The sequence below is a fragment of the Cheilinus undulatus genome, linkage group 9 (assembly GCF_018320785.1).
Source record: "Cheilinus undulatus linkage group 9, ASM1832078v1, whole genome shotgun sequence".
NCBI classification, from domain to species: Eukaryota; Metazoa; Chordata; class Actinopteri; order Labriformes; family Labridae; genus Cheilinus; species Cheilinus undulatus.
This window is the reverse complement of record NC_054873.1, coordinates 8,920,149-8,937,527: the sequence shown is the minus strand read 5'-3', so window position 1 is coordinate 8,937,527 and position 17,379 is coordinate 8,920,149.

Genomic DNA, 17,379 nt, shown 5'->3' with positions numbered 1-17,379 from the left:
CAAAGCAAATAATGCATTTTTGGTTTTAGGTTACTGTGAATGAATCTGTATTTGGTAGTTTTAGTACAGAAAAAGGCACTATGGACTTTTTGATTAAGTTGAAATAATTATCTTTGTGAATACAAGTATGCATGTGGCCATAATGACAGCCCTCCTAGTCAAGACAGAGAAAAGACGTTCTAGTTTGAATATCCACTTGTAAAAATACAATGTGTATTTTTTTGTTTGTGGTAAATTCAAATTTCCAGTGGTTCAGTAATTCACATAGAAAACAAGTTAAAACTCATCATTGCTGACAGTTGAAACTAATGCTACTGGAAAAGCCATGAGCCAATTATCTAACATAAATTAATCATTTTACAACTTGATCTTCCATTCAAGATTCATGCAGAACATTTCAGGTATGAAATAATATTTGAATGTCACAAGCAGACATTTGTTTTACTTCGGTTGAAGTAAAACAGATGAATCAATCCAACATATATTAGTACAAACACAGCCTGAGAAATCATTGGAAACAATCTTCACTAACTCTAGTTGAAAGAAGGTGGGGTTAGACTTCAAATCTCCTGAATGTAGACTGCTGAGAGGACTTTAAAATGTATTAACCATTTGGATGGACTGAATTCAAATGAAATAACCCCAACAATCATACTTAAAGTTAGTATTTCAGTCTTGTCTCTACAGTAGTTGTAAGGTCCAATCTTGTTACTCGAACTAGCAGTGCTAGAATTGCATTTGCTCTGAGATACGGGAAGGTGCTGCCCCTAGTGGACATGAAAGGCATCACATCTTGGAGGATGCAGCAACGGCAGACACACCTGGAGGGTGTAGACATGCACAGGTGCATTCTGGGTGAAGAAAAGTAGATATGAGAAGACAGAGAGGGAAGGTATTAGTTTTTCTTGGTGTTACAATGTATGCACCATATGAAAATCTTGTAGTCCAATATGGAATGTTCTGGTGCTTCCACACAGAAAGATCCTATATGGACAAAAATATTCAGCTACCTGACCGTTACACCAACAGGGACTGTAATTAGCTGTGGTAAATTATATGAATTGAACATGATTTAAAAAGACACACATCTCTCTACAGAAGGCCTCACAGTTGACAATGCACATCAGAGCTAAAACCAAGCCATGAGGAACTTTCTGAAGATCTCAGAGACAGGATCACTGCAGGGCACAGATCTAGGGAAGGCTACAAAAAACTTGTGCTACACCAAGGTTCCCAAGAGCACAGTGGCTCTGAATACTGGAATCTTTAGTTTGTATGGCCATAATTTATTTCCAATATTTTTGAAATAGTCTGTTGCAATTGTCACTCCAAAGTGTTTGTAAGCAATCCAATCATTTTGTATTTATCTTTATTTCTTGGTTAGGAGAAAATATTCAGGAGATTTGAGTCTTGGTTATAGTTACTAGTCAGTTTTCAGTCCATTCATAGTCATGGACGAAAGTATTGGCACCCCTGTAATTTTTCCAGAAAATACACCATTTCTCCCAGAACTTGTTGCAATTACAAATGTTTTTGGTACACACATGTTTATGTCATTTATATGCATTGGAACAACACAAAAAAAGCAGAAGAAAAAGCCAAAATTGAAAATTTAAACAAAACTCAAAAAATGGGCCGGACAAAATTATTGGCACCCTTTTAAAACTGTGGGTAAATCAATTCATTTCAAGCATGTGATGCTCATTTAAACTCTCCTGTGGCAGTAACAGGTGCTGGCAATCTAGAAATCACAACTGAAGCCAGTTAGAATGTCTAAAAGTTGACTCAACTTTTGTGTTGTGTGCCTGTGTGTGTCACACCAAGCATGGAGAAGAGAAAGAAGAGCCCAGAATTGTCTGAGGACTTGAGAAGAAACGTAGAAAAATATGAACAATTTCAAAGTTACAAGACCATCTCCAGAGATCATCAAGAAGTTTAAAACCCATGGAACTATGGCTAATCTCCCTGGACGTGGACGGAAGAGAAAAACTGACAAAAGAATGCAACGCAGGATAGTTGGAATGGTGGATAAACATCCTCAGTCAACTTCCAGACAAATTCAGGCTGTCCTGCAGACTCAGGGTGCAAAAGTGTCAGCTCGGACCATACGTGATCATCTGAATGAGATGAAGCACTATGGCAGGAGACTGAGGAGAACCCCACTGCTGACAAAGAGACATAATAAAGCCAGACTGGAGTTTGCAAAAATGTACCTGAGTAAGCCTCAATCCTTCTGGGAGAACATTTTGTGAACAGATGAGCCTAAGGTAGAGTTTTTTGAAAAAGCCTGTCATTCTACTGTTTACAGAAAACAGAATGAGGCCTACAAAGAAAAGAACCCAGTACCTACAGTCAAACATGGTGGAGGTTCAAAGATGTTTCGGGTTTGTTTTGTTGCCTCTGGCACTGGGTGCCTTGACTGTGTGCAAGGAATCATGAAACCTGGAGACTATCAAAAGATTTTTGGGCCGCAGTGTAGGGCCTAGTGTCAGAAAGCTGGGTCTGTGTCAGAGGTCATGGGTGTTCCAGCAGGACAATGACCCGAAACAACTCAAAATGCACCAGGAAATAGTTGGAGACAAAGCGCTGGAGAGTTCTGAAGCGGCCGGCAATGAGTCCGGATGTAAATCCCATTGAAGACCTATGAAGAGATCTCAAAATTGCTGTTGCAAGAAGGCACCCTTCAAATCTGAGAGGCCTGGAGCAGTTTGCAAAAGAAGAGTGGTCCAAAATTCCAGTTGAGAGGTGTAAAAAGCTTGTTGATGGTTAGAGGAAGTGATTGGTTTCAGTTATTTTCTCCCAAAGATGTGCAACCAAATATTAAGTTGAGGGTGCCAACAATTTTGTGTGGCCCATTTTTGAGTTTTGTTTAAAATTATGTCAATTTTGGCTTTTTTCTTCTGCTTTTTTGTGTTGTTCCAATGCACATAAAGTAAATAAATGTATCTATACCAAAAACATTTGTAATTGCAACAATTTCTGGGCAAAATGGTGCATTTTCTGGAAAAATTACAGGGGTGCCAATACTTTCGTCCATGACTGTATAGTCAACACTTTAAGGAACATTTTAGTCAAAGTGAAACTCCAACCTGACCTCAGTGACGCATAGAATTTTTTTTTCCTAATTCCAGTAGTAGATTTCTACATCAAACCACAGCACTGTGCTTTGTGGTGACCACTAACGGTTAGAAAGAGGAAGTGACACATGGAGGAAAATGAGTGCATGATAACCATAATCACTGCAGTCGTATTCCCTGTAATTTTAATGAAGTTATTCTCAGTCTTCACATTACACCATTATCATGCAAAATTATCATATTAAAAAAGGTCAGTGTATTAACTGACTTTCGACTTGTGCTTCTCAGGTGTGCCTTGGAAAACAAAGATTGAAAACTACTGCTCTAAAGCAATATGCACTTTTTCTGCAAATGTTAACAATCATGATCTCTGGTCTCTTTTTCCTTATTCTATGTTTTTTCTTGAGCTTATTCACACTTATGTGGACTTGAATAGTTATTTACACAGGGTCCTATCAATGTGGCATACATTTAATTTCTAGTTTTGTAATACATTTGATTTTAATAAGACTGTGGCAGATGATTTTACAGTGATCTATTCATTGTAATCTTGACTTTGATAAATGGAGGGGTTAGGACAAAGGGTGCTATATCTTGTCTTTAATCTGTGTATCAAAATGTTCATGCAGCACTGGTTGGTACACCTCAAGTCAAATCAATTCAAGGAGATTAGAGTCACATGTGGAGCTATTGTGACATAAAAAAACTCAAACTTTTTGAGTTTTCTCTTCACAAGATACATCTGCTGATGTGAACCATGCCTCACAAAAAAGAGATCTCAGAAGACCTCTGATCAAGAACTGCTGAATGGTGTCCATGACAGGATGCCAGGGAGGAAGCCACTGCATGAAGTTGTCAAGGAGCACCTTGGCTTTCTGATGGGAAAATGTTTGGTGGACTGATGAAGCTAAGGTTGAATTGTTTGAAAAGAACACGCAGTACTGAAAAGGGTACCACATACCACCATGAGAAAATCATCCCAACAATGAAGTATGGTGGAGGGAGCATCATGAATTCCAGAGTTTATCAAGGTATCCTACAGGAGAATGTCGGGGAGGCTTTCTGCCACCTGAAGGTCAGAAGGAGTTTGGTAATGCAGCAGGACAATGATCCTAAATATGGAAGTAAATCTACTACAGCATGGCTTCAAAAAAAAAAAAAAAAAAAAAAAGAAAATCCTCCTTTTGGAGTGGCCCAGTCAGAGTCCAGACCTGAATCTAATAGATATGCTGTGGAATGACCTCAAGAGAGTCGATCACAGCAGGCAGCCTAAAAAATGGGTGAGTTGATGCAGTTCTGTAAGGGGGAATGGTCCAAATTCCCCCTGAATCTTGTGCAGGTTTTGTCAACAACAACTGGAAATGCTTGCTTGAGGTTAAGTCTACCAAAGGAGGTTCAACAAGTTTATCAAATCCAGGGTTCATTTACTTTTTTCCAGCAAAACTGTGACTGTTTCATGGCTGTGTTCAATAAAGATTTTAAATAATATTACCTGTGTGGTATCAGGTGAAACCTAGTGGGTTTGTCTATACTTGAATCAGATCACATTTGATGATCAATTAATGCAGAAAACTACACAATTTCAAAGGACTGACATATGTTTTCTTGCCACTGTATGCAGATTGTAAACAGATCAAACTTCCATGAAACAACTGATGCATTGCTTTCATTTTTGTGCCATTGAAATTTCTGACTTAGTTGAACTGAAAGCAGCACAGACAATATCAAACATACTGTTAGGAATGATAAGTGTGCTAGATAGAGTTCCTCTTCTTTTCCTTTATTTTCTCTTGGTAAATCATTTTGGATTGGTTTTAATGAAGGAAATACACATTTCTTTAATAAACTGGATGTTTGGGCTTTTATTTTTGGCTTTGTTTATTTACCCAGGTTAAGGCAGTAGCAGTACACAATAACTAACTTCAGTGTAGTATTCCAAGACTGAAATCAGAGGTGGTCAGTATGAACTGGAGGGGGAACAGGTTTTTTAAACAAAACCAAGACAACTTCTGGAATACCTGTAAGAATGAGTTAAACGTGTGGTTTACTTCCTTCATTTAAAACTGTTTAAAACTGAATCTCTATAATATCTCTAATAACTCTTGTTTGTGGTCGCTTGGAAATTTGTTTTTGGTTTGTTTTGCACATGAAGTGTTCTGATGTAGATCAAACCATGTCATTTGTCTTGCTGAGATCATTCTGGAAAAAAGGGTAGGTATAATAAGCATGAGCTTCAGCGTGTACTTTATGATTAGCTCAATCCTTTATTGTATTTTGTTTGTAATGAAATTCAATTCAATGTATTTTGTTGAGGCTAAAGTTTAAATGCTGATTGAAATAAACTACTAGTACTACTACATTTAGCACTATGTTCCTTAATGTTCTCCAACTGAGTAGAAAAACACTAAAGCTACTGTTTTCCATCCATCCATTTCTTTCTGCTTTTTATAATCAACAAAGGGTTAATTCAAAAAATATATTGCCTACCTGTAAAACTGTAAACAGACAGACTTTTAAATGTGCTTTGCATAAACAATCAAACCGTCAGACAAAAAACAAAAATAACTACAATTTTTAACTGTTCCTGAGAGTCAGATTAAATATTTTATATTTGTATTTTACTTCAACCATGATTACTCCTACATTCATATACACAGCTACACTTTCTGTGCAGCCTCTACATAAGGCCACCAATGAGAACTTCAACTTCAAAAGCCTGAAGTCCTTCAGCTGGCAACTGAGAGATCAGAAAGCCTCGCTTGATTGTTCTGCAGAGAACTATTACTAAAAAATTGTACTATAAACACTTTTGTTGTTTGAGAAGTCTTATTTTTGTTGATAAAAACTCTGATTTAACAAGTCCATCTGGCTCCTATGTAGCCTCCCTCTTCCCCTACAGGAGCTGGGTCGTAACACTGAACTGAAAGGCCACAACAGTTCCTTTTAGTAATACAAGAAAACTTGATTTAACTTCACATAGAAACATGACATGTAAAAGCACTGACACACCGAACAGCGCGTGGATAAGAAACTGTGGACTTACCATACACTTCTGGATAAAGAGCTGGGCTCCCTTCAGGACCCCAGCCATGTTCTTACAAAGCCTCTCTCGCTCCTCCTCATTCAGCACCTCAGTGATGAAGGTCCACACCTGCACAACAAACACATTTTAAACTTCCAAATCAAATCAAAATAACATTTAACCATTTAAAAACTACCATTGTGCAAGTCCGCCAGGACATATTCTTATATTTTTACATTCTGTAGTGCCATTTTTGGGAGTATTTTTATTTTATTTGCTTTACATAAATATAACCCTTATACCCCAAGTTCTAATAACATGTATTGACTAATGGCCTAACTACTACAATAAATTGCTTAAAAGTGCAGAAAACCTAAAAAAAAATGAAAATCTTTTTTGTTTTTTTCACATTTATTTCAAAATACAGAAATTGCACAGCTGTATCCCTCAAATTTGTAAATGTAAAAAAGTTGCACAATATCCTTTGGAACCACAGGAAATTTATTTGCAGTCTGTACATAAGTTACTTTTTGAGATATAGTCAATTTTGTAACCTGTAAAAAAACCTGAGCCAGATGAGTAGTTGGACTCTTCATCCAACACTGTAATTAGTTCCAAAGCTTTGCGCCAGCTCTAAATCTTCTAAAACCGGGGTTTTGTGAATCTATAACTACATATGTGTGGAAGTGTGTCAGAGGTGTGTGTGATGATGTCTGGTGTGTGTGGGTTGTGTGTCTGAGTGTTTTTGTAAAAAAGTAGGGGTGAAATGGGAGCGAGGGTGTGTATGTGTGCAGGCTAAGGTTTTCAATGTATTCCGTGGGAAAAAAAATACAACTCCTGGGAAAATACGCCACTTCCTGTTGTTGGGGTGGAGAGCCTGTGAGGTAGGGACATGTAAGAATCATGTGACAGGTCATGCCCACAACGTGACGACGTTTATTTCAACGTAGGAAGTGCTGCAAATACCCGTGGTCTGGTTTATAAAGATTTTTATGTGCGCTTTACTGTGTATTTTTACAAACCCATCACTGCAACAAGAAAGCACTCTGAAACATGGTGAATGTGTGAAATGTTAGTGTAACTCCCCAGATTTTATATGCAAAAAGATTGATCGATCTATTTTATCCAGTTTCAAATCCGCCAGTCAAAAATGGATATGCTTATCATAGCGCTGGCACTATGCCGGGTTCTATAGGGTTAAATAAATGTATTTCATTCAGAAATTGCAGACTAAAAAGAAATATGATCTTAATTCAACAGTTCAAGGCCTTTTATTCTATTTGTTTGAAGAGGGTTTTTTTTTAAATTAATAGATATGTCTACATATCACACTTTTCTTTTAAATATTCAGTTTAATGCAACAGCCCTGTGGTGCTGTTGGTTGTTAATAGGTGTTGCTGCTGTTTTTACAATGCACTGCAGATACAAATATTTAACATGGTGTTTGTTGCTGCCAGCACAAACTTTAAATACATTTAATGGAAATAATATTTAGTTTTAAGCATTTTGTTTTTAAATATTTTTTTTTGGGGGGGGGGGGGGGGGTTGCCTTTATTTGACAAAACAACTAAAAAGAGACATGAAACACTGGATAACCCAAGTTATATGCCTTTTAAAATATTGTTTGAATAAAAATCCTGAGGTTTTATAAACATTTTGTGTAAAAACTATAAGAATATTAACTATGATTCAATAATAATATCTGAATCAATATTGGGAATCAGTACATGTGTACTGGAATCAGATCATAACAAAAAAGTGGATCTGCCCATCTCTATGTACACCTCATCAACATAAACTCAACTGTACTGTCCTCTAAGCCAGGAAACCTCATATTTTTGTTATTTAACTGCAACCATAATGCACACTATCATGTACGGATACAGCTGAAGACCTTTATCCTCCTCCATGTTCGTTTTTCTTCTAAAGTCACATTTGATCCCTCAAGTTTGTTTGGGAGCTTGTTTATGGAGTCTTGGCTGTGACATGGAGAATACAAACTGCAATGTGTGGTCTGGCTCAATCATCTACAGTAGGGGTCATGAATTCAAACTCTCAGAGGTCCACTTCAACATAATTTCCTAAAGCGAAGTTTTAAAATCTCATGATAAAACAATACTAATAATGTTTCATTTTTTAGAAATTATTTTATTTTCAGTTTTAAGAATTATTTTGGGGGCGTTTTTGCTTTTATTGTAGAGATAGGACAGTGGATAAAGTCAGAAACAAGGACAAGAGAGAAGGGTGAAAAGAGTGACAGCAGGCCTAGCCACTAGGCCATCTGTGTCCCTAGTAAAGACAGCTTTGTAGGCTATTTAATATAAGATAGGCTACCTGACAGCTATTGAAAAGGTCCTGATTCAAATAAAAGGCTTAATTTTAGAAAAACTGAATAAATGGAGTGTTGGTTTCCTCCTCTTGTTTTTTTTTTTTTTTTTTTTTTAGATTTTTATTATTAAAGTCAATTTAACCAAAAAAAAAAAAAACTCAACACATTATAATTTGAACTGCTCTAACATGTGCTCTCTGTCTTTCTTTCCCTCTTTCCACTCTCACTCTTTTCTCCTGTTTAATAAGAGGAATGAGAACATTTGAATTCTTAGCTGAAATCAGATCTTAATCTGAGAACCCCAGGGTTATGAAGGGTTTCTCAGGCTGAGACAGAAGCACTCAGAATGATATAACAGGTGTGTACAGGTTCAGACAGGACGGCACCGGGGTCTGGATCACGAATGCCATCCACTCAGTTCTAGAGTGTGGGTTTGAAGGATTATAATGTTAGAAATTTAATGTCCTTACTTCTGGGGTCTGCCACGTTTTCAAAACTGTTAAGATTTGAAAACTGTATTGCTTACCCAGTAATGATCCTTTCTGGATCAGAGAGAATCATTTAGACCCTGGTAGTTCTTGGTTTTTGTGTGCAAAACATAAAACTAGGATGTTTGGAAAAGCTGTGTTAGAAAGTCCTTGGCACTTGGGAATACTTTAAAAATGAAAGTTTCATCAAGGGGCTAATAATTTTGTCCTTATCTGTAAATACAGTGTCAAAAGCTAAAATAAACCTAGTATATCACTGGTCTTTCTATTTATACATGGTGAATAATCATAATAATATTCATTCCTATCACATGTCCATAGATTAGTTTTCTTTACCTGTGTGGCATTGTCTTCATCGGCACTGTTGTAACGGCCCACATGTGGATACACCTTAAACTTGGACTCCACAAACCGAGGCTGGGCATCTGGAGCACTGAAGCTGTTGGGATGATAGTTTGGGGCTCCACCTAGAGGTCGAATGGACACAACACTGTTGAGATAGGGGTAATAGGCTGATGTATTAAATCCTCTAAACTCTGCACTAAATGACAACTGTAGTTAGTTTTGTGTAAATGGCTATCTCTGGGTGAGGCATGAAGCAGCGAAGCTCTAAAGATCAGTTGGCCTCAACTCTGCTCACTGTGTTGATACATTTGACTCTAACTCAATAGTGACATCTGGTGGACAGCCTTCGACATTGCCTTTATACAGAATGATAACAGAAGCTTTAACGCATCGAATCAGTATATCTTGAGTATAAAACTGGATATTTAAAAGGAAGTTGTATAAGAAGGGGAAAGGATAACCCAAGTTTTGATGTTGTGGTGTGTTTTGTCTTTGATAAACAATATGGGAAACCCCTCCAATGCCAATACAACAATACTCCTTTAAAATATATATTTTTTAGACTGAAACAGGACATCTCTTTTATTATTTTGGGGCATTTTTGCCTTTATTGTAGCGATAGGACATCGGATAGAGTCAGAAACAAGGACAAGAGAGAAGGGAGAAAGAGTGACAGTGGGCCTAGCCACTAGATAGATCGATAGTCGTTTTTTGTCATTGCATTGTAAAAATGCAACAAAATTACGTTTGGCAGTCTCCTCTCTGGCAGCAAACACAGTAGTCCAAGCAGTGGTTAGAAATCCACAGCCTCACGTCGTCCATCCTGCTGGCAAGGGAGCGGGCATCCGGGAGAAAGAAGCTTGGTACGTCAGGTTTGGGTGGGGCCGCTCTTAGCCTAGCCTGCAGCCCGGCTTGTTTGCCCCGCTTTCACCTTCTTGCACAATGCCATCGCTGCCTCCTCCCCAACGGCTGTAGGTGTTGTTCGCTTTTAAGCTAGTCAGGAGTTGTAGTTGAGATTGAGATCTTTTTTTCACTTTTTGGGGGGTTTTCTTGATGGAAATTTCCCGTTCTTTCTCTCAGAGGTGTCCTGGACCATCCATCTTCTTTGTTTTCACAGGTTTCATGTTGTCAACTTAATTGTAAAAAACACAAGTCCAAGATATAACTCAAGAGTACATTTTTCTTGATGCCAATTGCTCTGGTTGCCCTGTAAGCCATCTGTGTCCTCAGTAAAGACAGCTTTATAGGCTATTTATAATAAGATAGGCTACCTGACAGCTCTTGAAAAGGGCCTGATTCAAATAAAAGGCTTAATTTTAGAAAAACTGAATAAATGGAGTGTTGGTTTCTTCCTGTAGTTTTTCAGATTTTTATTTTTAAGGTGAATTTCAAAATGAAACAGCAATATATCGTTTTTGTCTTTGTGTGGACGGAGCCTTAGACTTGGCACTATAAAGCCACAGGTGACTGGAGAGCCATGGGCTGAGTATCCCTGCCCTATACATTTAGCAGAGAGTAACATAAAGCTGTGGTGCATTCCTTGATTAATTTTGACACTGTTTTTACTGTAGTTATTTTTAGGGGGTCTGATGAACATTTTAGGGCAGCTTCAGCCTCCCCAAAAACAGCCTAACGACATCCCTGGTAGTGATCTTTACAACACTGATAGGTATTTTTTTACATCTTTCTAATTTTACAGCATTCATTCTGCATCTGTAAAGCTCACATTGCACACAAGATGGCGCAGTAGTGCTGGGGGAGAGCGTAGAAGGTTAAGAGTCGAGACCTATGGGGAACTATTAATATGCTTGGTAAGTTTTACAACAAAATATGCAATTTTCTACAAAAACAGGGAAAATATACATATTCACATGTGTCAAGGGATCATCAGCAATAGTTATTCTTACATACACAGGAGCAAATGCAGCTGATTTTATTGCATCCTCTTTGGACATGTTTTGTAAAAATGTATGTAAAGGCCTACATTTGCATTATGAAAGAGAGACCTACTCATGCATGCCGGTGCACACAGACAGACATCAGTTCTTGTAATATGCACACACCCAAAGAGAAACAAAAACTTTATAATCCTCACTGACATTAATTGCAGGATTTAAAGTCTTTGCATGAACCTTGCTGTTTGGACATGTTGATAATTACGCCAGTGTACTATTTGTGATATGTAGACAGGAAACACAGTTGAGTGGGTGCAGCCAGTAAGATTTTAAATCAGGTTAAAAGTCATAAAGCTCACCCAGGAATCCTCTGGGGTGAAAATATGAGTCTAACGCCGTGTTTCATGCTTCAACTCATCCCACATTATGACACTAACATTTTGCAAGTCGTCTCTTGAACCCTGCGTCACTTTTCATGTGCTCCCAGCTTTGCATGTTAACTGGGAACTGGTTGAATAACTTGTCTGTTACGTAAAAAAATCTAGATTCACACTAGAAAACCCCATATGATGAGATTTCCCTGAGGAGAAACACAGGAGGGAGGTGTGAACTGGACTTATTCAGGTGGGTGTGGAGACTTTTGCAGTGGGACATGCAGAATCCTAACATAACTTGAATATTTGCTCAGATAAAAGCATGTAGGACTTTGGTGATTGTCATCATGAGTGTGTGGTTTGGTAGTTAAACTGGTTTCCATGCTCTTTGTTTTCATACTGTTCCAAAGCTCGTTTAGCACGAGGGAACACTTTATCAAAACCAGGCCTGCGTCTATGTTCAGCGGGCTACGATGTCCCTGCTAACGTTTCATTCCTTCAGGATAGTAAAAGTTTTAATGGACAGTTTTTGTGTGCATGCAAACTATCCTCTGACCAATTAAAACCCTTTGAAATCTGGAGAAAACCAAGGCTTGAGTATCTCATTAGCTCCATCCTCACTTATATATTCAGGATTACAAACACGCAAGAGTCAAGCATGATGTTCGTTATTTCTTTAAAAAATAGAACAATTTTGGTGCAAAATGTCAGAGACTTCATGTCTCTGAGGAGTTACAGCTTGTACATTTGTGTTCCTACATACTCTTTCAGCAACATGGTGCATGGGGTAGAATTAAGCCCTAAAGATTTTTTTTCTAAAAATGGACCTTTTGCAGTTTATACATTTTTTGAGAATCAAAAAATTTCCATACATCGTGTTGCACTCACAACTTCTTGACACAATCACCACGAGAAAGGGGATCATGACTGAAGTGGTCCAGCCACTAGCTAATCAGTATTCCTGGCTACCATTACACCATGAAGACAAAAGAACACTCCAGGCAACTCAGAGAAAAGGTTAGGTCCCCCAGAGTTCAGGTAAATCCATCATCAAGAAATGGAATGAATATGGCACATGTGTAAATCTGCTGAGATCAGACCATCCTCACAGACTGGGTGAGAGTGCAAGAAGGAGACTACAGAGAGAGGCCAAGACACCTATGACTACTCTGAAGGCGTTACAAGCCTCAGCAGGTGAAATAGGAGTGACTCTACAACAACTGTTGGACAGGTTCTTAACCAGTCAAAGCTTTATGGGAGAGTGGCAAAGAGAAAGACACTGTTGAAGAAAACCTATGTTACGTTAAGTTCACCAAAAGGCATGTGGGAGATTCCATGGTCAAGTAGAAGAAAATTCTTGGTTCTAATGAGAATAAAATGGTGCCTTTTTGGCCGTCAGGCCGACACACAAACACACCATCCTTACTGTGAAGCATGGTGGTGGCAGCATCATGCTGTGTGGATGCTTCTCAGCAGCCAGCCCTGGAAGGCTTGTAGAGGTAGAGGGTAAAATACATGGTGCAAAATATAGGAAAATCCTGGAGAACAATCTTATTCAGTCTGCAAGAGAACCACAGCTTGGGAGAAGATTTATTTTCCAGTAAGATAAAGACCCTGAAGCATACAACAAAAGCTACACAGAAATGGTTTGAAGACAACAGCAGCAGAGTCAAAGCTCATCCTCAATCCAAAGAATGTTTGGCTTTACTTATAGAAGGGTTGATCACCTCCTGAGCTCGGTGCAACTTGATAGAACTTGAGCAGTTTTGCAAAGAAGAATGGAGTAAAATTGCAGTGTTCAAATGTCCAGATCCACACAGACTCATTGCTGTGATTGCAGATGAAGATGCATCTACTAAACACTGACTTGAAGGGGGTGAATATTTATGCAGTCACTTATTTTACCCTCCATATTGTTATTTAACTGTCATTATTTTAGAGGCTTTTTGTCCAAAAATAAATCAAAGAGTAAAACATCCAAGGAGGTGAATACCTTCTATAGTGACTTTGTGGAGAGGTGAACTTTGGCATGGTAAGATTGCTAATGCATGCATGCATGTGCACAAGGATGGGGGGGGGGGGGGTGTGTGGATGATGCACATAATCAATTCAACTGTTCCTCTCAATCAACATTTTAAACAACGGTAAAGTGTTAGAAGGCCAAATTTCACCAAAAGAATGGGTTAAAATAAGCCACAAAATTAGTAAAGTTGTCTCTATTTCTCTATTGTGTGAATCTTGTAAACTGCAAATGCCATATTACTTCAAGATGACATATCTGTGCTCATGCTCCATTATACTTGGAACAATTTAAGTGCAGGGGGGACTGGGCTTGGAGTGCCCCCTCAGAAGCAGCATGCCCAAGTGCATGAGTGAAATAGGCCATCTGTGTTTGTATGATGAGATTTGGTTTGCTCTTTTATTTATGCATGAAAGGGTTAAACACCACAGTACCTGCTTGTACCAGTGTTTGTGCACTGAGTATCACCACCTCTGCTTATGCTAAAGATCTCTGTATGTCTTCCTCTATGTATTACCCATCTCTGACAACTTCAGCAGATGTAGACTGGCAGACACATGAAAGTAGATCAGGGAAAAAATGAACTTAAAACTACTTGTGTTGCACAATGAGAGTACACACAGCCTGTTGGTTTTAATTTTATGTACTTATCCTGTTGCCAAATTGTGAGACAAAAGCACACAGTTTGCATGTTAGGATAAAAACAAGCAACTCCCACATTCAACTGGAGTCCAAATGGCACAATAGTACAGAACATTAAGGCCAGAAGTGAACTGCTGGAGGGAGCAATGACTCATTTATCCTCCCCGCCCCCACCTTTGAAATGAAATTAGTTCTCATGTTGCTGAATTCTCTAAAGCACCATGTTACCATTCAATAAACCAGGGTTTGGTTGTTCCACAGCCCTCATAATCACAACAAACCTCTAATCCTATTTATCATTTTTATTATTTATCTTATATACAGACGTGTTTCAAAAAAAAGTAGCTGTGAAATGTTCTCTTTGTTGACTTTGCCCATTTGACTTGATGCTTGCAACACCTTTCAGAAAAGCTGGGATGGTAGCAACAAAGATGAAAGTTGTGAAGTGCTTTAAAAGCAACCTGATATATTACCTTTCCTAAAGGGAGTAGGGGAGCAAAAAATGCACAACTCAATACACACTATATGGACAAAAGTATTTGGCCACCTGACCATTACACCTATATGGACTATAATATCATTGTATTCAAATACATGTACTTTAATGTGGAGTTAGCCCCCTTTTGCAGCCAAAACAGCCTCCTCTCTTTTTGGAAGGCTTCCACAAGATTCTGGAGTGTTTCTGTGGGAATTTGTGTCCATTCACTCTGTACAGCAGTGTTACTCAACCCTGCTCAACCAAAGAGCCAAATTGTTGAAAAATACATTTGCAAGAGCCACGATCTAAGTGGTGAAAAGTGGCAACTAAAATAAATTAAAGGTTCCAAAAAATTGTCAAAAAGTGGCAAACACTGGGAGAATAGTGGCAGAATGTGGCAAAAACGGGTGGGAGGTGAACAAAAAATAAGTTAAAGGTGGCAAAAAATTGTCAAATAGTGGCAAAAATCTGAAAAAAAGGAGGGGAAAAGGGCAAAAAATGGCATTTCATTGAAAAAGGCAGCATAAATGGGCGACAAGTGGCAAAAATAGGCAAAAACAGGCAAACACTGGGGTTGCAGTGGCCAAAATGGGGAGAAAGAGTGGCAATGAAGGGCAGAAAGTGGCAACAATGGGTCAGAAGTGGCTAAAAAAAGAGTTACAGGTGGCAAAAATGGTCCAGTAGTGGCAAAAACATGGCAAAAAATGAGTGAAGAGTGACTTAATCAGAATCAGAAAAAAGGTGGAAAAATGGGAATTAAGTGGAATTTAACTGCAAAAAACATCTTAAATGGATGAGAAGTGGCAAAAGGGGGCAAAAAATTCTAAAAAGCAGGATAAAAGCATCAAAAATGGGTGAAAAGTGACAAAAAGAAGTGGTAAAAATGGGCTAAGAAAAGTGACAAAATGAGGAGAAAAAGTGGGAAAAAAGGGCAGAAGGTGGTAAAATGGGTGAGAAGTGGTTAAAAAAAATAGTTACAGGTGGCAAAAAATGGTCCAAAAGTGGCAAAACCATGGCAAAAAATGAGTGAAAAGTGACTAAAATAGGCAAAAATCAGCATGTGGTAACAGGGGCAAAACGCATGAGTGGCGAAAAGTGGCAAAAAAGGCAAAAAAGGGCAAAAACTTGCAAAAAGCAGGATTAAAGTGTCGAAAAGATGTGGTAAAAATGGGAATAATGTTTCAAATTAAGACATAAAAGAGCCACAAATAATCACAAAAGAGCCACATGTGGCTCCAGAGCCACATGTTGAGTATCACTGCTCTAGAGCATGCTGAAGGTGCTGGATTGCTTTGAAGTCAGGGCTCTGTACCGACCAGTGAAGTTATTCCACACTAAACTCATCAAACCAAGTCTTTATGGTCCTTGCTTTGTGCACTGGAGTGCAGTCATTAGCACTTTCTGCTAATGAGGGGATGGGTGTGCATGAAATTAAGGCTTCCTATTGGCTTTCTGTTCCAAAATTTCAGATGAGAATCAATCAGGATGCAAGATTTGGCTTTAACCCTGCCTACGTAATTATTATTTAGTCTATTAGTCTTAGTTGTCATTTTTGGTCAAACTAGCACTTTTTGCTCTCCTAGTGGGGCCTAGTCTCCTAGTGGGGCAAAAAATGAGAACTGGTACAGATACACAATAAATAATATCACAATATCAAATATATATAAAAAAGCTTTCCATACATATCGAATAATCAGAGCAGCTGAATGCTGTTCTGATGTGAAGTTAATGTTAATACTCCTCCTGGGCCTTATGGGCCTGTGTCCTAATGCCGATTATGTAATAGTGATTTTCTATTTACAGTCTGTTTCTGTTTACATTGATACTGCATCCCAACCTTTTGGAAACAGAGTATTCAGCAGGAATAGACAGTTGCTGATTCAGTAAAATGCTTGTAGTACAACCTGTAGGGTCGATAAGCTTATCCCTGGTGATTGAGCCACATATTACACATTTAACAGAGAATTATCAGGATTAGGAATTACTCAGTGAGATTTAGAGGATGCTGGTCAGGCAATCACAAAAAAGGCGTTAATAAGTTGGGAAATACAGATGTAGAGGGCCTACAGTGATTAAGGGAGGTCATGTCAATGCTGTTACTGTACGTCCACAGATAAGGACAGAAGTGGGGCGGAAAAGTGGAGCATACAAATATTAGGTAATACGTAGAGTGACCTTAAGGTAATCAATAGAAGTCCATCGATGGACATTACAGTCAAAGGTGAAGGTTTAGTTTCAACAATAACGGTTTATATCCTGAATTCTAAACAGTTTTATTTATAATGAAATGTAATATCTGAGTTTCAGAAAGTCATATTTAAACAAATGTTTAGATTAATAATAATCTTATCTTATTCATAAAGGCAAAATGCAGTGATTGATGTGTTGTAGATGCATTTAAAGAGAGTAAATATTCTTAATTTTCTCTAATAAATTATGTGAAGTATCAGCAATTGAGGTTACAGAAGAGAATTAAAATGTAAAGATTTCTTTAGTAAAGATATTTCAGGGCTCTAACTCTCAAGAATCTGTTCATAATGTGTGGATGTCTGCTGCAGTGGGTCAGCATTGTTTTTGCAAGGAGCAAAAGTACACCAAAAATCTGATTTCACAGTTGGAACTATGCATTAAAACATGCTTTTAAACGTTCAAATTCACCTAAACAGACTGAATCTGACTTTTTCTCATGTGTTTTTATCATTCCTGAGT